Genomic DNA, 23397 nt, shown 5'->3' with positions numbered 1-23397 from the left:
TTGCAATTTCCTGATGGCCTATGCTGTTGGGCATCCTTTCATCTGCTTATTTGCTATCCACACATCGTCTTTGGTGAGGTGTCTGTTCAGAATTTTTGTCCATTTTTAAATTGCATTGTTTGTTTCCTTATTGTTGAGTTTTAAGAGTTCTTTATAGATTTCTGATACCAGTCCTTTATCAGATACAAGTTTTTAGATATTTTCACCTTGTCTGTGGCTTGTCTTTTCATTCTCTTAAGAGCGGTGTTTTGTTTTGTTTTTTCCACAGAGGAGACATTTTAAAATTTTATGAAGTACCACTTAACAAGACTTTTTTTCATGGATCATGCCGTTGGTATTGTATCTAAAAAGTTGTCACCAAATCTAAGGTCACCTACATTTTCTCCTATGTTTTCTTCTGGAAGTTGTATAGGTTTGAATTTTACGTTTAGGTCTATGATCTATTTGGGGTTAATTTTTGTGAAAGGTATCAGGTCTCTGTCTAGATTTTTGTGTTTGCCTGCGATGTCCAATTGTTCCAGCACCACTTGTTGAAAGTAGCAGCCTATATTGTTAATATGACAGTATAGTGTATGTGTGTATACATTTATAGCCTGATTTGAACCAAAGAGTCTGAAGCTATTTCAGCCTGGAGCTCCTCGTTCTTGTCATGTTCTCAGCCTCGCTTTCTGCGGCCAACACCTCTAATTCCGACCATTCTCAGGTTGTTCCTTTTCCCTGTGTCTCTTACGTCTCTGCTCCTCCCATCCTTTTTGTCTTTCAAGGCTTTTAGGAATACTGTCAGCCCATCGAGGTTCTTTCTCTTCCCTGGTTGATCTCCTCAGGTTGTCTGAGGCTTTGCTGCTGGCAGGCATCCCTTCTTCTACACCTCAGGAGATATGTTTTGTTCCTTATTCCCGGATTCAGAGCCATGATGGGTAGGTAATCTCAGGTGCTAGAGATCAGGTCTCCCTATTTTCAAGGCTTTGCTGTAGAATTTTAATAATGCCAGTGGTGGAGGATGAAGGATTTTGTTTGTCAAGTCTACTTAGCTACAGAAGTGTAACTGGGCTTGCATTTTGAGACTTTTCCTGTTCTTTTCTTCCATCACTAAAAGAAACATTTAAACTACCCCCCAAGAAAGGGGACGGTATTTAAACCTAAGAGCTAACAGTATCTTTTAAATCACCCAATCTCTTCTCACTTAACATGAGGGAAAACTGAAAGCCAGTGAAATAAATTACTTCTGCAAAATCATGTAACTAGTTTGAAGCAAAGCCAGCAACATAACTCAGGTTCCTGAGGCTATTTCCACAGGGTATTTCTAAACCACTAAACCACTCTCCCTCCCACAAGAGCACCTCTTTTAATCACAACAATAAAAATAATTGTAAAATAGCGTACTCATACTTCCACAGACAGGTCATTTGACCACACACTTTAAGAGCTTCCTGTATGACTCCCTGGCAGTTACTGAAAATTGAAGCAAGAGGTTTTTCATTTTTGTTTTTCCCTCATGAATTGTCCAGGCCTCCATTTGTCTGTGTCAGTCAGACAAGCAGTGTTGACACTAAGTCAAACTGAGATGTTGGCAGATTTTCTTCAGTGTTTCATGGAGCCGCAGCCACCCGCCAACCATGATCTTATTCTGACTCCCTGTGGGCCAGAAGGGTCCATATGCATCTCTTCTGTGCTTTGTTGTCATCAACGCTGGGTTCCTTCTTTGTGTCAGACACAAGGCAGCTTGGAGACCCAAGCAGCTAGCCAATGTGTTAGTCCAGGACAGTATCAATCCTGAGAACTGGTATTTCTGGATCCCCACTAAACAGTCATGAAGATAAGCCATAGAAAACAGGAATAACTGACTGTTTCTGTCCCTCTAGATTTAACTACCCTTTGTGAACAAAATGACTTACGCTCTTTTAATTAACCTAACTGGAAGCATGTGTTGTGCCCACAGGTTTATTTTAGCTCCTCCAATAATTTGCAAAAAGGCATCCTGTGCCCCCTCTCTGTATGGCATCTTCACCAGAGTGGAGGAATTATAGCTTTCTAAGACCATGTTTACCTGGGTAATAAAAAGGTAAAAAGTGGGGGATAAGGAGAGAGGCAACAGGATGAAGTCTGGGTGTTCAGAGGTGGTGTGAGAAGGTCTGTGGACAGAGAGCCTGCAAGATAGCTGTGGGATATGAGTGAAGTAGACAAAGAAGAAAGGAGAATGGGGGGTTTGACAAGATTTTTAGCTGCAAGCAACAGAAATCTACTGGTTAATGAAACAGAAAGTAACTTATTGGTAGGATTTAGGGATCTCAGAAATCTGATTTACCAGGCTCAGACTATGATTGGGAAGCAAGGGAAACTAAACTGCAGGGAATTATAGCAAAAGCTGGGAAACAGTATGGAGATTCCTCAAAAAATTAAAAATGGAGCTGCCATAATACTCAGCCATACCACTTCTGGATTTTATCCAAAGAAAACAAAAACACTAATTTAAAAAGATAAATGCACTCTTAAGTTCATTGCAGCATTACTTACAATAGCCAAGATATGTAAGCAACCTATGTGACCACTGACAGATGAATGGATAAAAATGTGGTATATGGATATACAATGGAATATCACTCAGCAATAACAAGAATGAAATCTTGCCATTTGTGACAACATGGATAGACCTATAGGGTATTATGCTAAGTGAAATAAGTCAGGCAGAGAGAGAGACAGACATTATTACAATTTTGCTTATATGTGGAATCTTTAAAAATGGACAAACAAAACAAAGCAGAAACCAACCCATATATATGGAGAAAAAACTTATGCTTGACAAAAGGGAGAGGGATGGATGGATGGAGAAAAACCAAAAAGAAAATGAAGACAAATATAATCTACTTTCAGGGATTAAAATTTTAAAATATATATATATATATATATATATATATATATATATATATATAGCAATAGCCATGCCCCACAGAAATGGTTTGGTTGAGGTGTTTCCCTGGGCACTACCACCACCTTTACTGCCATCACATGTGCTCACTTCTGGACACTCTGCCATGGACTCCAGTGGGATCACCATTGCCAGTGAATTCTGAACTCCCCCTTCATCTTTTTATTATTTAATCACCATTCAAAGTACCACATGGGAGCATCCAGCCACCCAAGCATGGGTCATGTATCTGGACCCTTTGGCATCTGCAGGCAGTCTTGCCTCCCACAAAGTTCACTCAGAAGGGTGGAGTGGAGGAAGTTGCTCTAACACATGCCAGGGATTTAGATGCTGGGTAGCTTCCCAAATGAACCCCACCCCCAAAGTCCTCATGGGGTGATTTGCTAAGGCATTTGTTGGAAGACAGCTATATAGACTCAGATATAGATGATCAGGGACCAAGATGTGGCAGGGAGGAAAACTGGGGTGTTGCAGCCTTCTACCTATGTCCATTTAAAGAGGAACATCTAAGATATAGGAAGAAGATGGTGGAGGAGTAGGTGGCAATTACACTCACCTTCTTCCAGGTATGAACTAGAATTACAACAAAATTACAGAACAATCAAACTGAACAACCAACTGAAGACTAGCTGAAGAAAAAGTTATAACCAAGGATTACAAAAGAAGCCACATCAAGACTGATAGGAAAGGCAGAGATGTGAAGTGGGCTGGGCCTATACCCATGTGCAGTAGCTGAGACCGGAGGGATATCTCAGCTGCACAGGTTCCCCCTGAGATGAGAAGGGTCTCAGTCTCATGCTGGGCTCCCTAGCCTGGAGCACCAGAGCCAGGAGAGCCACCCCCATAACATCTGGCTGTGAAAATCAGTGGGGATTCTGTCTGCCAAGGAGAGACAGGAGTGTGCTAGAGACCCAGGTGCCCTTTTAAAGGGCCAACACAAAATCTCATTCTTGACCACTCACTTGGGGCTCTGGCAGAGAGAGGGCAGATCACAGCAGACTAGTCATGGAAAGACAGACTGGGTTGTGTGGCCCAAGGAGGGTGCTGAAGGGAGAGCTAGCAGGGACCCTGTGCTGAGTGCCTCTCTCAACACTACCCATAGATGCCATGTTTCCTGGGTCAAGCACTCCCATTCATAGTGCATCAGCCTGAAGGACTGCACTAGCCCCACCCTTCTGACACCCTGTTGCCCCACCCTGCATAGGAATCTGCTGCCTCAGTGTGTGGAGTAGACTTTCTTGAAGGGATCCTGAGGGTAAGCTCAGGGGGAGTTAGCGACTGAGTTGTGTGGCTCTGAGGCCGAGGCCATTTCCCCACCCCCAGTGCCAGAGCAGCAGCATCCTCCTCCTACCATGAGAGATTCACTAGCTTCACCACCCTCCCAACTCCCAGTGACCCTGTTCTGCCAAGCTTGCATTCTGCATATTGTCAGCAGATCTGGGCAGACTCTGGAAAAAAACGAGTTATGTGGCTCTTGGGCGGGACCATTTTTCTCTCACATACCCTACCCAGCACAACTGTTCCTGTGCAGAACCATCCATTCAAAGGACCATATCTTGGACTGTTTGGGCTTGATGAATTCTGCTGGCTACATTCTGATGACTCCCTGAGACACCGACCCATCACCCAGTGTGTGGCAGCTGACCTTGGTGTACCCTGAAACTGTTCCTGAGTGGCCTCAGACCCAGCACTGGCACAGAGTTCAAATCTGTATCAATCTGATGAACACCACTTGACCTTACCTGGTGACTCACTGAGAACCTATCTCATGCCTCTCACATTCCACCAGAGGCTCTTTCAGTGACTGAGCCTAATAGGTAGCTAGCAGGTGAAAGCAGATCTTAGGACACTTAGGCCTTTTGTTGGCCTACTTCTGGCTAGTGCTGGTGGAAACTGGCATTGGAACACAGTTTGGCAACTCCTATGCACACTCAGGCCCATCAAAGACAGCCACAAACTATGGATCACTTCGTAGCAGCATACAGGTAGCCCAGGGCCAGTTGCAGGAAGCACCTGACATTGGAGTCCTCCCAAGTGGCACCAGAGCCAACAAACCCAGTGGCAGGATTTTGACCACATCAGAGCACAACCCAGTTACTTCTACAGGCAGCACACCCAAAGGGATATCTTGGCAGGCAGCAAACCCTGTCATGGATAAATCTGCTTCATGGGATCAGGCCTGCACAGCAGTGCATACATTGTAGTCAGGTCCATACTCATAGCCAGCTGGAGGGGCAACCCCACATACAGACAGGCCAACAGTAATCAAGACTCAACTACAACAGGAGGGCTCACACAATTGACACAAGGGACATTCCTGGAGCACCTACCTCAGGTGATCAGGGAGATTGTGTCACTGAGCCTCACAAGACACCTACCACATAAGGCCACACTACCAAGACTGGGAGGCATAGCAGCTCTATCTCATACACAGAAACAAATACAGAGAGGCAAGCACAATGGGAGACAAACACATGCCACAAATGAAAGAACAGGAGAAATCCTCAGAAAAAGAACTAAATGAAATGGAGGCAAGCAAGCTACCAGATGCAAAGTTCAAAACAATGATTATAAGAATTGTCAGGGTACTTAATGAGAACTTCAACAAAGTGATATCAAGCATAAAAAAAAGGACATCGAACCATATAAAAGAACCAGTCAGACATGTAGAACTCAATATCTGAAATGAAAAGTACACTAGGAGGAATTAGCAGCAGGCTAGGTGAAGCAGAGGATCAAATGAATGATTTGGAAGACACCCAATCAGAGCAGCAAAGAGAAAAAATAATTTTTAAAAATGAGGGTAGTATAAGGGACCTCTGGGACAATATGAAGTGTAACAACATTCTCTTCATGGGGTTACTAGAAGAAGAGAGAAAGCAAGGAATCAATAACCTATTTGAAAAAATTATGGCTGAAAACTCTCCTATCCTGGTGAAGAAACAAAGTACACATGTTCAGAGAGTCCCAAACAAGATGAACCCAAAGAGGCTTACACCAAGACACAGAATAATTAAAATGGCAAACATTAAAGACAAAAGAGAGAATCTTAAAAGCAGCAAGAGAAAGATAGTTAGCAATACGTATATCTGACAGAATTTTTTTAAAAGGCTATAAGAGACAAAGAAAGACATTATATAATGATAAATGGAGCAATCCAATAGAAGGATATAACCCTTGTAAACATTTATGCACCCAACATAGGAGCACCTAAAAATAAAGCAAATCCTGATGGACATAAAGGGAAAGAGAGGTAGTAATACAGTCATACTAGGAAATTTAAACACCACATTAACATCAGTGGATAGATCTCCCAAACAAAAAAATCAATAAGGAAACAGCATCCTTAAATAGCACACTAGATCATATGAATTTCACTGATATTTTCAGAGCATTTCACCCCAAAGCTGCAGAATAATTCAAGAAGATTGCAATCATATCAAGCATCTACTCTGACCCAATGGTATGAAACTGGAAATAAATTAAAAAAAAAAAAAAAAAAGCCTGAAAAACACTCAAACAAACAGGCTAAAAAACATGACACTGAACAACGAATGGGTCAGCAATGAGCTCAAGAAGGAAATCAAAAGTTACCTTCAGACAAGTGAAAATGAGCACTTAACAACCAAAAATCTATGGGACACAGCAAAAGCAGTCTTAAGAGGAAAAAATTCATAGCAATACAGACCAACCTCAAGAAGCAAAAAAAAAATTCAAATAAACAATCTATGTTTACATGTAAAGGAACTAGAAAAAGAACAACAAAAAAGGCCAAAGTGAGTAGAAGGAAGGAAATAATAAAGATCTGAGTGGAAATAAATGAAATAGAGTCTAAAAAAACACAAAATATCAATGAAACCAAGAGCTGGTTTCTTTCTTTCTTTCTTTCTTTCTTTCTTTCTTTCTTTCTTTCTTTCTTTCTTTCTTTCAGACAGCAACAGTATTTATTGTTGAACTCCAAGAAACTTTTTTTTTTTAATCCTCACCCGAGAGGAAGAAAAAGACAGAGAGAAACATTGATGTGAGAGAAACACATTGACTGGTTGCCACCCACACGACCCCAATCAGGGCCGGGGACAAATTGAAACCAAGGTACAGTGATACCTCGGTTCTCGAACGCCTCGGATTTCGACCAAATCGGTATTCGACCAGGAGATTCGAGAAACTTTTGTCTTGGAATCCGAACAAATATTTGGAACTCGAACTTCCGAGATGAGCCGAGTTGAGCCGAATGGCGTTCATTCGGCCCAGCGCGCCTTGCTTGCGTCCTCAGTGTGAGTGCAGAGAGAGAGTCACGCTTTGTGGAGAGAGTCACGCTTTACACTGAATTTAACCCTTAGACATATTGTACACTTTTATTTCTTGTTGAGACTTATGTTTTTCTACATATTATATACAAATTAGGCCAGTAAATAGGCATTTTCTGGGGCTTGGAACGAATTAATCCAGTTTCCATTATTTCCTATTGGGTTTCATTGCTTCGGTTCTCGAACAATTTGGTTCTCGACCGTCCTCCTGGAACGAATTATGTTCGAGAACCGAGGTATCACTGTATAAGCCCTTTGGGGGAACTGAACCCGGGACTCTCTGGTACACGGGCTGATGTTCTAACCGCTGAGCCGAACTGGCCAGGACAAGAGCTGGTTTTTAGAAAACAAGATTGATAAACCTTTAACCAGACTCATCAAGAAAAAAAGAGAGAGGACCCCAAAAATATAAAATCAGAAACAAAAGAGAAGTGACAACTGACACCACAAAAATACAAAGGATTATAAGAAAATATTACAGCCAACTATATGCCACAGATTGGATGATCTGGAAGAAATAGATAAATTCCTAGAAACATTCAGTCTTCCCAAACTGAATCAAGAAGAAACAGAAAATCTGAGCAGACTGATTACAACTAGTAGAATCAAAGCAGTAATAAAAACAAATCCCAGCAAACAAAAGTTCTGGATTGGATGGCTTCACAGGTGAATTTTACCAAACATTCAAAGAAATAACACCTATTCTCCTCAAACTATTCCAAATAATTCAAGAGGAGGGAAGACTCACACGCTCATTTTATGAGGCTAGCATTATCTTAATTCCAAAACCAGATAAAGACACTGCAAAGAAAAAATAAAATTATAGGTCAATATCCCCAATGAATATAGATGCTAAAATCCTCAACAAAATATTGGCAAACTGAATCCAGCAATTCATTAAAAAGATCATACGCCATAATTAAGTGGGATATATTCCTATGATTCAAGGTTGGTACAATATCTGCAAATCAATTAACATGATACTCTACATAAACAAAATGAAGAATAAAAATCATATGATCATATCAATAGATGCCCAAAAAGCATTTGACAAAATCTAGCACCCATTTATGATAAAAACTCTCGACAAAGTGGGAATAGAGGGAACATACTTCAACATAATAAATGTCATATATGACAAACTCACAGCCAAAATCTTATTCAACCAGGAAAAACTAAAAGCATTTCTTAAGATTAGCAACAAGACAGGGATGTTTGCTTTCACCACTCTTATTCAACCTAGTACTGGAAGTCCTGGTCATGGAAATCAAACAAGAAGAAAAAAAATCATCTAAATTGGAAAGGAAGAGGTAAAACTGCAATTATTTGTAGATGATATGATACTGTATATAGAGAACCCTAAATATTTCACCAAAAAACTACTAGAACTGATAAATGAAAAAGGCAAATTAAAACCACAATGAGATATCACCTCACACCTGTCAGAATGGCTGAACCAATAAATAAAAAATTGACAAGTGTTGGTGAAAATGTGAAGAAAAAGGAACCACCATGCACTATTTGTAGGAATGCAGATTGGTGCAGCCACAATGGAAAACAGTATGGAGTTTCCTCAAAAAATTAAAAATGGATCTGCCTTATGACCCAGGGATTCCACTTCTGGGTATTTATTTAAAAACAAAACAAAACACTAATTCAAAAAAATACCTTATGTGCACCTTTATGTTCATTGCAGCATTATTTACAATAGCCAAGCTATGGAAGCAACCCCAGTGTCCATCAGTAGACAAGTGAGTAAAAAAGTGGTGGTACATATACACAATGAAATATTACTCGGCCATAAAAAAGAATGAAATGTTACCATTTGCAACAGCATGGATGGATCTAGAAAGTATTATGCTAAATGAAATAAGTCAGTCAGAGAAAGACAAATACCATCTGATTTCACTTATATGTAGAATCTAAAGGACAAAATAAATGAACAAACTTGAAACAGATTCATAGATACAGAGAGGGGTTATGGGGGCTGGGTAAAAAAGGTGAAGGAATTAAGAAATACAACCCTGTCCGGTTTGGCTCAGCGGTTAGAGCGTCGGCCTGCGGTCCTGAGAGACCCGGGTTCAGTTCCCACTAAGGGCGCGTACCTTGGTTGCAGTTTGTCCCCGGCCGTGGTCGGTTGTGCGGGTGGCAGCCACTCGATGTGTTCCTTTCACATCGATGTTTCTCTCTCTCTCTCTCTGTTCCTCTCTCTCCCTCCCACTCTACCTGAACAAAGAATGGAAAAATGTCCTCGGGTGAGGATAAAAAAAAAAAAAAAATTAAAGAAATACAAATTGGCAGTTGCAAAATAATACAGCATGTAGAATAGTCAATAAGTGTGATAAATATCATGGTGCCAGGTTGCTACTAGAAATATTGGGAGGAACACTTTGTAAAGTATATTATTGTCTAACTCCTATGGTGTACACCTGAAACCAATGCAAAATAATATTGGAAGTAAATTGTATTTGAAAAAAATAAACTAAATATGGTACATTAAAAAAAAAAAAAATACAGAGGAAGATCCAAGCTGAGCATCAGAGAAGAATTCAAGTACTATATATCATCTCTGCCACAGTGTTCACTCCACGATTAGTCACGGTTTTGTCTGTAAACATGACCTTCCCTGAGGTCTCTTCTGTCTCAAGAATTTTCCTTCAAGATTTTGAAGAGGAAGATGTTTGCAGATAATGTTTTGATTTGTTTAGAAAGCAGTTTCCTTTGGGTAATATTTATATCCTGACAAATACTTACTTTAAATTCTAAATGGCACCAGTCTGGCAATAAATACCACTCCAGAAATAAATGGCTGATAGGTGTCAGATCATAACAATAATTTCTAGTGCTTTTCCATCTGCAGAGTGTTAATTAGGGAGGCCTCACAGTAGCTCTGGAAGAGACTTGCCTGCAGCAATCACTCAGCATAGAAATACAATCCAGGGAGTGGATCCTGATTTCTGCCTCAAATCATAAACTAATTATTTTCCTTCTTTAACCTCTTCATGGGAGAAATAGCATAAACAAGAGATAGAAAAAGACAGGAAAGATAAAGAAGAGAAAAGAAATCGCGGACAGGAGACTCAGCACCAGGCCCTGGCTTTTTCCCAGGAACCACGCCGGGAGAGACCTGAAAACGGAGGGAGGTCAGTGGGACAGAGCGACTAAAGCAAAACTGAGAAACTCTGGAGAGACAGAAGATGGTTAGCTCTTGGGGTGAGAGGCAAGTGGTAGCCCACAATGTAAGAGGTCATGGGTAGGAACTAGGTTGGGTGAGAGCATTCTCATTGTGCTTTTATTTGCCTTCCTCAGTTTGACCTAGGTGGACGCCACCTGCCCTGCCTCATGACCATTGTGAGGGGCTGGCTGGGCTCCTGGGATAATGTCTGTGGAGGCCAGCTGGAGTGCAAAATGATGACCGCTGTGTGGGTTGACTTGCTGACTCTAACCATTCTCTCCTTCCCCACCGCCCTCTTCACAAGGTGAGGCCAGGAGATTTCAAAGGAAGTAGGAAAGGGGGTGGTGATGTAAAGGTAAAATTAGATGGGAGGAGGCACACTGCTGAGGGGTGTGTAAAGGGCTTTGTCAACTCAGAGGCCCTCTATCCTAAGAGGGTTTCCATTTTCATCCCCCTTCTACCTTGAACTCTCCTCACATTGAGACCCTCCCCTGGGGAGTTCTCAGTGCTACCCTAGAGAGCTGGTGCCCCAGCTCACAGGAGAAAATAACAACAGATCTGCAGAAGAAAGTTATATGAGAGATGCCAAACTGAATGACCTTCACCAGATGTAGCAGAATTAATAAACAGAAAGAATAAGACTTTAAAATAAGACAAGTGAGTGTATTCTCAGAGAGATATGAATAGAAGAACATTGTTAAAATGAAGCAGGTTACAGTTATAAAGATGAACTACAGGAAATGCCAGATTTCAAAAACAATACTGCTTACATAAAGACCTCAGCAGAGGGTTGGACATTAGCATGAACAATGGATTAGAGCACTGGAGGGCTGGGTTGAGATTCTACTTCAAAAGATGTAGACTAGAAACAAAAAATAAAAAATCGGGAGGGCTGAAGGAGAAGTGTTGACATCTACATAATATGGGTCCCACAAGAAGAAAACAAATGGAGAGAGAGAGAGAGAGAGAGAGAGAGAGAGAGAGAATGTGTGTAGAAATAGTGCTGCAGAATTCAGAACAAACACTTCCCTAACATCCTGGGTTGTTTTTTAGTACTTGTTGAAAGTTACAAATTTAGCTGGATTACCTCCACCCACATAGAAACAGTAAATTTTATAGTGTATGTATTAAGTGTTCAATCGGTGCTTGATTTCAAATATGTCACAGATAAACTCCTCAACAAAAGACAAAACAAATACATGGAACAATTAGCAAATATTACAAGTCATGAAACTACGATGTCATTGAGTGCTAAATTGGATTGTATAGTTTATAAGTTTTATTAGTATCAAGTGGTAACATCAGGGTGATTTAGCGTCTTCGGGACATACCTGGCTTGACCTCAGTTCTCAGGAAAACTACCTGTCAAACACTTGTTCTGTAGAATAGTCTTGGTGTTGCATGTAAAGGGGTTTCAAGTGTAGTGAAACTTGACCATGTATTGACTGCCCAACATCTGAACCCCATTCCTCTGTTTAGGGGAATTTCCCATTTCATGAGTCCCCATTAGAGGTAGAGCCACTTCCACTGTGAAGTGTAGTGACACCTGTTTTCTTATCCTCTCCCCACCCTAACCCCAAGCTCAGGCCTGGGCATGTGGTCTCAGCGCTGCCAATCACATCTGCTTTCCCCAGATACTGACTTGGGACCCAGTGATGCAGGGGAACCACTGTTCAGCAGCAACAAAGGCAACACTAGGTTTCCAGGGATGGTCATGGCAATGGAGTGGTGGCACCTAAAACCTTCCACAGGCTTTCCATTGCCCTAGAGAGTAAACCCCAAGCTCCCTAGTGTGACGTGTAAGACTCTTCAAGCATAATGGTCCTTCATGCACCTCATGCTCCAGACAGACTAATTTTCTCTTAATCCTTCAAATATTCCTCAGCCTTCTCTCTTCTCCTCCCTCTCTCCTTCCTTATGTCTACTACATTGTTGCCTTTGTTTGGACATTTCTCTTTCTCTGCCCACATTTTTGTTGTTACTGTTCATTTCTACTTATCCTTTAGGTAAATGTTTCTCCTGAAAGTCCATATCTTGCACTTCCACAGGAAACTGAATGTTAATGCAATGGCTTGTTTACTTGGCATTTCATGTGCAAACCTGTGAGCTCAATGAGGGTGGTGACTATGTCTACACTGCTTAGTGACACATCTCCAGTGCCCAGAACCATGCCTGGCACAGGAGGAGCAGTCAAATATTTATTGAATGAACAAAGTTCATCCTAAAGTAGCTAGAATCTAGACTGGCTATTGTTATGTATGCCTGGCCTACCAACTATTACACCTCCCTTCAACATTTCCTATGTTTTTATTGGAATTGAAATTTTTTCAGTATAAAATTTAGATCATAAACCAAAAGAGGAAAGCTCATATGAATATATTTTGTCTCAGTTATTGTTTGCATAATAAAATTTGTAAGATGAGGTCTGCAAAGTATGCTTCTAAGAAAAGTGCTCTGAATGCAAAATGCTGAGAATCTAAAAGTAAGTGAGTAAATAGCTCCCAAGGGGTAGACTGCTCTTTTCAATGAGAGGGATGAATTGTGCCAAGAAAACCTGAAGCCAAGTTGTGAAAAGAAATTAATATCCTATGTGAGATGGACAGTATAACCTTTTTCTTTGCTAGGGGCAATTGGGCCTATGAGTGTGTCTCCACAGCTGGAAAACAGATAATCAACACTGATTGATTGGTGAATGTGTCGAAGTGGACAGCTGTAAGACCTGGGTGGGACAGTTTTGTCTTCTGCTCTGGTGCTCTGCAGGTCACAAAACATTGTCACCCACAAACTAGGGAGGTAAATAGTCTGGGTGTTACTATTCCCATTCTCCAGTTGAGTAAACTGAGGCCCAGAGAGGTTAAATGGTTTTTCCAAGGTCACCCAGATAGTAGATGTGAGTGCCAGAAATAAAATCCAGGTTTATATGTCTTTCTTCATTATGGCCTAAGTTTACAAAGATGATTTTCCAAGGCTGAATCAAGTAGAAGAAATTTCAGTCACATCAATAACTACAACAATTATTTTAATGCTTATCTTTTTAAGAAATATGTTTTTGCTTATTTTTCTTAGAGAGAGAGAGATAGAAACATCGATGTGAGAGAGAAACATCAATCGGCTGCCTCCTGCACATCCTCCCCACCCCCCCGACACACACACTGGGGATGAGCCCATAACCTTGGCACATGCCCTGACGGGGAATCAAACTGGGACTTCTCAGTCCATGGGACCATGCTCAATCCACTGAGCCACACTGGCCAGGCTTAATGCTTATCTTTAAATATATATATAATAATTTTATATATATATATATAAATTTACATATATATAAAACTTGTGACTGTAGCAGTCAGTTCCCTGCAGAAGTTATGAAAACCATGGGATGGGATGCTTCATTTAATAGGACTTTCTAGCATTTAATAAGAAAGGGATTCAGAATGGCAAGGTCGCTTTGCTCAAGAGCATCTGTTTTCATACGACAGCCGCATAGTGGACTCTCCCAGCAAGCCTGCCTTCACTTTGCATGAAGGGCCTTGACATGTGGGTACAAGTTGAAGATAAGCTGATGGTCAGGGAAAGGCACAGAGTCTTGGAGAATGACTTTAAAAATCCCAGAAATCTAAGGTTATGAGTTGATTTATGTCCCCCCAAAATATATGTTGAAATCCTAACCCCTGGGACCTGGGACTATGACCTTATGCGAACAAAGGGTCTTTGTGGATCTAATCAAATTAAGATGAGGTCATTAAAGTGGGCCTTAATCTGCTCTGGCTGGGTCACTAGGTTGGTTAGAGTGTCCCCCTGATACGCCAAGGTTGCAGGTTTGATCCTCAGGCCACATACAAGAATCAATCAATGAATGCATAAAGAAGTGAAACAACAAATCTCTCTCTCTTCATTCCTCTCTCTCTCTAAAATCAATAAACAACAACAATTGTTTAAAAGTGGCTGTAATCCGATGAGACTGAAATCCTTGTAAGAAGCGGAAAGTTTGCACAGACATGCACAGAGGAAAACAGACCCACGGAGAGAACACCACGTGACGACAAAGGCAGAGGCAGGCGTGCTGCAGCTACAAGCCAAGGAGCACCAGAGACTGAAGGTCACCACCAGAAGCTGAGAAGAAGCAAGGAAGGATTCTCCACAGAGCCTCAGAGACAGTATGGCCCTGATGGCACCTTGCTTTCAGACTTCTGGCCTCCAGACCTGTGAGAGAATAAATGTCTATTGTTTTAAGCCACCCAATTTATGATACTTTGTTATGGCACACCTAGGAAACTAATACATCTTGTACCATAGAATATAGACCTGGGTCTCCTGACAATATTTCTTTTCCAAGAGGATTTTATAAATATATATGGGGGTGGGGAGGCTATAATCAAGGAAGTTGGCATAAGCACATCAAGCACTACAGTAAGGACGTACTATGACAAAATGAGCCAGAACAATAGGACTGTGTTTGTGGATTGAGTGTCTGTCACATTCCCAGATGACAAAGCCTGTGTAAAATGAGGGTTGTCATTCAGGAATGAACAAACACAAAGAAGTCACATCCTGGCTTCTTTTTTATTATTATTAATAAAACATTTAAGACATATAAACAAGTATAGAAAATAATGTAACAAACACCTATGTACCCACACCTCAACTTAAGAAACAGAAGGATAGTTAGAGTTTCTTATTTACCCCTACCTATCCTTTTTTTTTTCAAAAGTAACCATTTGGGGGTGATCAGTCTTCATAGGTCTCTTGATTTCTGTATATCTTACAGGAAGGCACTGACTGACTTTTTACTATACTATCATTTCAAGGATATTAGCATAGCAGACAGCCTCAGAAGACAGAGACAGTGTTCCTCTCTGGAGCAAAGCTCAGGCAGGCTTAACCCATTATAAAAGATACAGGTTCCCTCAGCTCATGGATTCTCTCTGTAGTACAACCCACTGCATGTATGTTCCATTCACATCTCCTTCATGGGAGCTGGGGGCAAGAGAACTTCTGCAAATTCGATGATGCTATGTTGCTTTCTGTGACAAGAGTAATAATGTCCTTTGTCTCCAACCCAGTATTTCTTCTATTAGTATTGATGAAACTGTGGCAAATGGGGTAAATTCTCAGATCCTTCAAAGCTTTTGAAAACCATTATCTCAAATTTTGTGTTTATTATTTTCATGTTGTAAATTTTACTAAAGATGTATATATAAAAATATAGTATTGTTTTGCTTGTTTACAAAGTTTACATAAATGGAATCATGCACTATGTATCCTTCAGCAACTTGATCTTTCTCTCAGTTTATCTTCTTGAGTCATCCATACTGATTCATATTTTAGTTCATTCATTTTTTTAACCACTGAATCACATTTTATTGTTATTTAGTTTACTTTTGTTGCTATCTAGGTTATTTCCAAATTTTGTTATTGCAACCAATGCTTGTAGTGAACATTATAGTTCATGAGCCCTTGTGCATATGCAAGAGAGGATTTCTTGTATATAAACTTAGGAGTGGAAATGCTGGAATGTAGTGTGAACTCATCTGTAGCCTTAGTAGATATTGCCAACTTGCTCTCTGAAGAGGTTGTATCAAATACCATTTTTATAATCAATATGCAAGAGTTTCTGGTTCTCTGCATTCTTGCAAACATGGTATTGTCCTATGTTTGAGGGTTTACCTTTCTAATGAATATAAAGTGCTGGACATCTTTTCACATGTTCTTTGGTCATTTTTCTCCTCTTTAGATGCTGTATATATCCTCTACATATTTTTCTATTGGTTGTTTATTTTACTTATGAGCATAAAAAATTCTTTATAGCCCTGGCCAGTTTGGCTCAGCGGTTAGAGCATCGGCCTGCGGTCCAGAGAGACCCAGGTTCAGTTCCCGCTAAGGGCATGCACCTCGGTTGCAGTTTGTCCCCGGCCCTGGTTGGTCGTGTGGGTGGCAACCACTCGATGTGTTCCTTTCACGTCGATGTTTCTCTTTCTCTCTCTGTTCCTATCTCTCCCTCCCACTATACCTGAACAAAAAATGGAAAAATGTCCTCGGGTGAGGATGATAAAAAAAAAAACAACTTTATATATTCAAGATACTGATATTTTGGGTTTTATATATGTAGAAATAACATCTCCCAGTCTGCAATGTATTTCTTCCCTTCACATATGGAGTTTATACATATAGCTTCACAGTGGGATAGTAGGAGAAGTTTAAAGATTTCATAGTGGAATGTTAGGAGAAGCCTATATCCACAGCAGTGTTCAGGGATTCAAAACACTGATGATAGCATGATCTGACGAAGCATTATTGGAAGGCTGTGACACAAGCAATTTGAGTTGTGGTCATGATTCTTCCATAGCTGAATATCTTTGGGAAAGTCATATCAACACTTCTATAAATAGAACCTTTGGACTAGATGACCTCCCAGATCACTTTCCCAGATTTAAGGTTCTCTAACACTGCATCAAGGTGACACGCACCAGGCAGACAATGGCAGGACCCAGGTGGATGAGCCCAACTTCACTACACTTGGGAAGTGACTGACTAGCTTCGGTGTTGCATTCCCTGACTCTGCCACATGGGTAGCCACTTTGCCCTGAATGTGCCCACAGTGCTGCTCACATTGCTGCTATACTATCATCACAGTATACTGTTGATGATCACACCACTGGTCTCTCTGACTACATCAAGAGCTCCTCAAGGACAGGGTTGCCTTTAGTATATCCCCAGCACCTCCCACAGCTCCTGACTCAGTGAAATGTTTGATGAGTGATAAAGGGAGCATGGGAGGATAGGAAGAAAGTATAGAAAAAAGAAAAGAAGAAAAGAGGGAGGGAGGAAGGAAGGAAAAAAGGAAGGGAGGAAGGGAAGAAGAGAAGGAGGGAAGGAGGGAGGGAGGGAGGGAGGACCAGAGAACCTAAACACCCCCCCCCAAAATATACACCCAGTGAACACAACAGTTTCTAAAACAATTATACATTAGGAAAAGGAACCATTTGCAAATACTATTGTAGCTATTTTACAAGTGAAGTCAGTTTTTCAAGATTACACAGGAAAACAGTAGTGTGCTTAATAATGGAAACCAATAATCTCTGATTCTTAATCTGATGTTCTGACTATCCCTACTGACATCTTTTCAATGATTAAAAAGGGAGTCTTGCCTTGGCCAGTTCAGCTCAGCTGTTGGAGCATCAGCCAGTGGACCGAAGAGTCTTGGATTTGATTCCCAGTGAAGGGCACATGCCTGGGTTGCAGGTTTAATCCCCAGCCTGGTTGGGGTACTTACAGGAGGCAACCAATCAATGTATCTCTCTCACATCGATGTTTCTCTCTCTCTCTCTCTCTCTCTCTCTCTCTCTCTCTCTCTCTGTCTCTCTCTGTCTCCCCTTCCCTCCCCCCTTCCACTATATCTAAAAATCAATGAAAAAATATTCTTGGGTTAGGATTTAAAAAAAAAAAAGGAGTCTTTAAGCATTAAGACCTTTAATAGTCATGCTCTATAGAATATCAGAGATGAAAGTACTTAAATAATTCTTCTTTCGCTGTAATACAATTCTGCGCTTGTAATAAACATAGGAAGAAAATAAAATCTATGTAATAAAATGGTCTGTTGTCATGACAACAGGAAGAAGCAACAGGAGGAAAAATCTTGGCTCTTAAGAATGGTGTGTTACAAAGTGTCAGGGTCCATTATGTATGATCAGTACTCTGTTCTTTAGTTTTTTCTGTACACAGCTTACTTCACTGTACAAATGTAATTCAATTTTCTGAGTTGCATTTTAGCTTCTGGAACTCCAAAGTACATTTTGAGCAGGGCTCTTTATTCTTTCCTGGGGCTAATGCATTATCTGTTCATCTTGAAAAACTAACCAGTGTCTTCCTACCTTTATATGTGTGTGTGTGTGTGTGTGTGTGTGTGTGTGTGTGTGTATACACACACACATATACGTATATATAAATGTATTCCCAAAAATGTATACACAATTTGAATGATTATAAAGTCAATGTTTATTAACATACAGTTCATTTTCAAAATTTAAAAGGATATACAGAAGTGAATAATTTTTTTTTTTTTTTGTCAACATCTGTTTTCAAACTGTGCTGGTCTAGGGACCAGATAACACAAAGCAGTGAAACAGCAAACATCAAGAATCATTTTGTTCGGTATTTGTGTGCATTCTCAATTCTTCAACAGTTGCCGATTTTGTACTGTAAACTTTATCTTTTGTATATCCCCATAAAAAAGTCTAGTGGATAAATATTCTTTATTCAGCGCTTAGTCTGGCTTCACCCATTTAAATCTGTTAAACCTGAAAAGGAGTGAGAATAAAGTGAGTTATCAGCTGTTAAATTGTGTATACATTTTTTGGACACTACTCTATATTTTTACAATTTATTATAATAGCATCTCTGAGTTTGTTTTTATAATAATTGGTAAGATCATTGTGAAATAATAAAAGAGTAAGTGGGTCACAAGAGCCAGATCAGGAATAAGATTAGGTGTGGAGATAACAGTAGATTGGGGGAGCCGTGGCAGAGGTCAGTCTGCTCTGCTCTTCTCCCAGCAGCCTCCTTCCTGCCAGCCCAGATTCAGTCCTACCAGACACCAGCCTCCAGACATTGGCGTGTGCCTGACAAATGGGGCACATGCACTAGATGGTTTCTTTGAAACAGTACTTCCCAAAGTGTGGGCTCCGATCCAGTGTGCATCAGAATCCCCCAGCATGCTTATTGAAAATGCATATTTTAACGTTCTGTTTCTGATCTGCTAAATCCGAAATGTGGGTGGTGAGCTTGAGGTATCTGAATGCTAAAAAGCACACTACAATTTGAGGATCACTGCTTTGAGTAAAGTGTGAAAAAAAAAAATGGAAGGAAATTCCTCTGGCATGAAGTATCTAAGAAGGAAGAAGGAGGCTGAGTTCTAGGTAAAGAAAAGGGAAGCAAACCAGCTACAGATGAAGTTGGCCTAGTTCAAAGCTTTCCTTAGGTTTCACCACAGTTCTGACTACTGTAGATTTAAGCCAGACTCAAGTGTGCTCTACAAATGCATGCTGTGTAATGTGGTGACTGTTTGTGTTACAAACCTCAAAAGAGAGCCTGCTTCACTCTGATTGGTTTGCCTCATCCGTTAGAGCATCGGCCAGCAGACCAAAGAGTCTCGGTTTCGATTCCAGCCAAGGGCACGTACCATGGTCCCCAGCTCTGGTTGGGGTCATGCAGGAGGCAACCAATTGATGTGTCTCCCTCACATCGATGTTTCTCTCTCTCTCTTTCCCTCCCTCCCTCCCTTCCCCTCTATGTTAAAAATCTATGGAAGGATCAACAACAACAACAAAAAAGTGATGGAAAAAATGTCCAAGAAAAAAGTAGTAAATCTGACTACATGAAAAAATGCTTTATGATTGTTTATAGGAAAAACTCACTTCTAGTCTCTTCTACTCACATTCCCAATGCTTCTGACACCACATCAAGCAATTCTGTGACACCAGCTGAGTGTCCTACAAATCAATTCAGTTCTGACACTATCTGCCTGGTGTTAGCATCATATCTCATAGGCTATGGATTCAGTCCCACAAGACTGCCCATCCCCCACTTCAGAATGCCAATTGCAAATCCAGGTTGTCACTGATGCTTCTGACCAACTAACTACAATCAGAGGTTCCCATGACCCCCTTTCTCAGGTTCAATTAATTTGCTAGAGCAGCTCACAGGACTTGCGAAACCAGTTTATTTACCAGATTACTGGTTCATTATAAAAGGATATAACTCAGGAACAGCCATAGGAAAGAGATACACAGGGTAGGTCCAGAAGGGTCCTGAGTACAGAAGCTTCTGTCCCTGTGGAGTTTAGCTGTGCCACCCTCCAAGCACGTGGATATGTTCACCAACCCAGGAGTTCTCCAAACCTCGTATTTTGGGAGATTGTATGGAAGCTTCATCACATGGGCATTATCAATCATTAACTCCGTCTCCAGCCCCTCCACTTCCTGGAGGACTGGGGAGGGCAACCTTCTGATTATGGCTTGATTGGTCTTTCTGGTGACCAGCTCTCATCCTAAAGCCATCCAGGGGCCCACCAAAAGTCTCCACCTTAGAACAAAAGGGACTGCTGTCATCCAGGAAATTCCAAGGATTTAGGAGGTTTGTCAAGAACTAGGGTAGTCAAAGTTCAAATATTAGAACAAAAGATGCTCCTAGTGCTCTTATTACTTAGGAAATAATAAGAGTTTTAGGAGCTCTGTGTCAGGAACTGGGGGCAGAGACCATATATATGTATTTTTTCCTATTATTTCACAGTGGTATTAATATACCATATAAAGGTAATTAGAGTCCATATGGGGCCCCCCAAAGGAAGGACACCCACTTATTTAGTAGGATGGCACAATATCAGGGAAGCCTTCCCAAAAAGGACTTTAGGGATAAGGATATCCAGAGGCCAGTCATTGGGGACATAGCTCTTTTGAGAAACAGCAGGTAATCAGGCATGCGGGGGTGTTGGCAGGCAGAGAAAGTAGAGAAGGCAGTACCACAAAGAGCCTTGAGGGACTCGAATCCGTGAGGAAAAGATGGACTTCTTAATAAATGGTGCTGGTTTAACTGAAGAGCCATATGAAAAAAGATAAAACCGCCCTGGCCGGTTTGGCTCAGCGGTTAGAGCATTCACCTGCGGTCCGGAGAGACCAGGGTTCGGTTCCTGCTAAGGGCATGTACCTCGGTTGCAGTTTGTCCCCGGCCCTGGTTGGTCGTGCAGGTGGCAGCCACTCGATGTGTCCCTTTCACATCGAAGTTTCTCTCTCTCTCTCTTCCTCTCTCTCCCTCCCACTCTATCTGTGCAAAAAATGTCCTCGGGTGAGGATTAAAATAAATAAATAAATAAAAATAAATAAAAAATAAAAAAGATAAAACTGAGATCATTTTTCATACTGTCTACAATAATTTACAAAAATGAAACTATAAAATGCTGGAGTGGTAAAAATCTTGAAACTTGGTTACTGGCATTTTAGTCCAGCCTGTCGCTTTAACAGCCAGTTTATGGGAAATACAGGAGATAAAGGGATCTGTCCGACGCCAGACAGCACCAGATACAATCAGCAAAATCCAGACTGTTGTTCCTTCAGATTTTTTCTGCTGCTTTGTGAACGGCTTTCTTTAACAATTACATTTCCCACCCTACACCCCCTCCACAAAAGGGGGGAGGGATACCTTTAGATTAAAAGAGACTCAAAGACAGACATAGCAACCAATTGTAATATGTGGATCTTATTTGTACCCAATAATAATAATTTAAAAAACTTTAAAAAAGCAATTTTTGACATAAATGAAGAAATTCAAACCCTGTGTGGATCCTGGATAATTTTAAAGGATTATTAATTCTATTAAGTGCAATAATGGAAATATGTTTCGGTTAAAAAGAAGCAGCCTTATCTCTCAGAGATAAAGATTGAGCTATTTACAGATGAAATGGCAAGATCTTTGGTATTCTCTTTAAAATAATCCAGTAAAGGTAGGTGAGGGGAATAGAAGGTATAAATGAAATAAAACAGTACATTTGTTAATAATTATTAAAGCTAGATGACAAGTACATAAAGATTTATTTTACTATTCTTTTACTTTGAGGTGACTCTGAAAATTCCCAGAGCCACTGAAGAGTTTTTTGGCAGGAGAATGCCAACAGGAAATTGGCATCTGAGGAGGTGCAGCCCTGGAATAAGAAGTCTGGATAGGAGGCAGTCAAGGAGGTTCACTCTGCGAGTGTCATTGGGAGGGTCTGGATATGGACAGTATGAAAGAGAACAGTAGAACTTGATGACCTACTGGTTGAGAAAGCTAAAGAAACAGGAATCAAGGTTGACTCTCAGGTTTCAGGCTTAGATGGCTGCGTGGTGGGGCTGTTTACCAAGCAAAGGGATTCAGAAGAGATTAAAGTTAGGGGTGAAGGAGTATAGGTGCTATTTCTGACAGGTTGCATTTGAGGTGTCTGTGGAACATCCAGAGCTTAGGAAAGAGGCCTGCAGTAGAGATGGGGTTTTGGCAATTTTCAGCTGCAGCATAATTTCCATGGAAACATGTAGAGTGTAGGCACAAGAAAATGTTCCCTTCGTGTGCAGGCACTTCTTATCAAATCAATAAATTACTCTCGGACTGTTTCAACACTAAAAACTCAAAGTGGCTTAATCAAGGAGAAGAATATAAGAGAACTAAATAGTAGTATATGATATCCGTTTCTTCTTAATTTCCATTTTGAACATGTGATAACTCTTCAAGGTTTAACTGCATTATTTTCCTTTTTCTTTAGTGTTGAAAGTGTTACAGATGCCCCCCTTTTTTCCTTATTGACCCCCTCCTTCCCACTCCCACCCCCCTCCTGCCTTCCCCAGCCTAGTGTCCATGTGGATTGGTTGTGCACATATGCATATAGGTTCTTTGGTTTATGTCTTCCCTCCCCTCCACTCCCCATCCTTCTGAGATTTGTCAGTCTGTCCCTATAACTGCATTATTTTCTTGTTTCATTTTCTTTCCCCTAATAAAAGAGTCTTCAGAGAACACTAAGGCTTTAATACATTAGGAGGGAAATATCTCATGTGAAAGATCAAATTTTACTTTTTCTTTTTTACCTTGCCTTTCTTCTATTTTGTTCTTTCCATGTTGTCTATGGTATTGTAAAAACTGAAAGAAAACACCCAAACCAGCTAGGCCTAGGGCCACAGTTCATGCCACGATGGGTTGACATGTGTATTCAGAAGGAGCCACGGAGCCACTGGTATAAAAAAGCAGTTTGTGTCAGAGACGGACTTATGCTTCGGAGCAGGGTAAAGAGAAGAAAACTCAGCCCCTGCGGCATTTGTTGCTGGGGAAGCGTCAGGCCATCTGCCAGGCTTTAATAAAACACGACAACAACATTTTGGTTTGAAGCACAGAATGATTTTCCAAAGTGAAAATAAAGTTTGTCAGCAATTAAGGCTCTTAAAGGTCTTTTTCAAAACATGTATTTTTATCGTCAG

General features: G+C 40.8%; 1 protein-coding gene across 1 annotated transcript in view; it reads left to right on the top strand.

The window, feature by feature from the left end:
• SIDT1 (SID1 transmembrane family member 1) overlaps positions 1-23397 on the top strand; it is a 98523-nt gene that overhangs the window by 5614 nt on the left and 69512 nt on the right. The window lies entirely within an intron of this gene.

The sequence above is a fragment of the Molossus molossus genome, unplaced genomic scaffold (genome assembly GCF_014108415.1).
Source record: "Molossus molossus isolate mMolMol1 unplaced genomic scaffold, mMolMol1.p scaffold_m16_p_5, whole genome shotgun sequence".
NCBI classification, from domain to species: Eukaryota; Metazoa; Chordata; class Mammalia; order Chiroptera; family Molossidae; genus Molossus; species Molossus molossus.
Note: the sequence above shows the minus strand (reverse complement) of the source record. Positions and strands in the feature narration are given on the sequence as shown.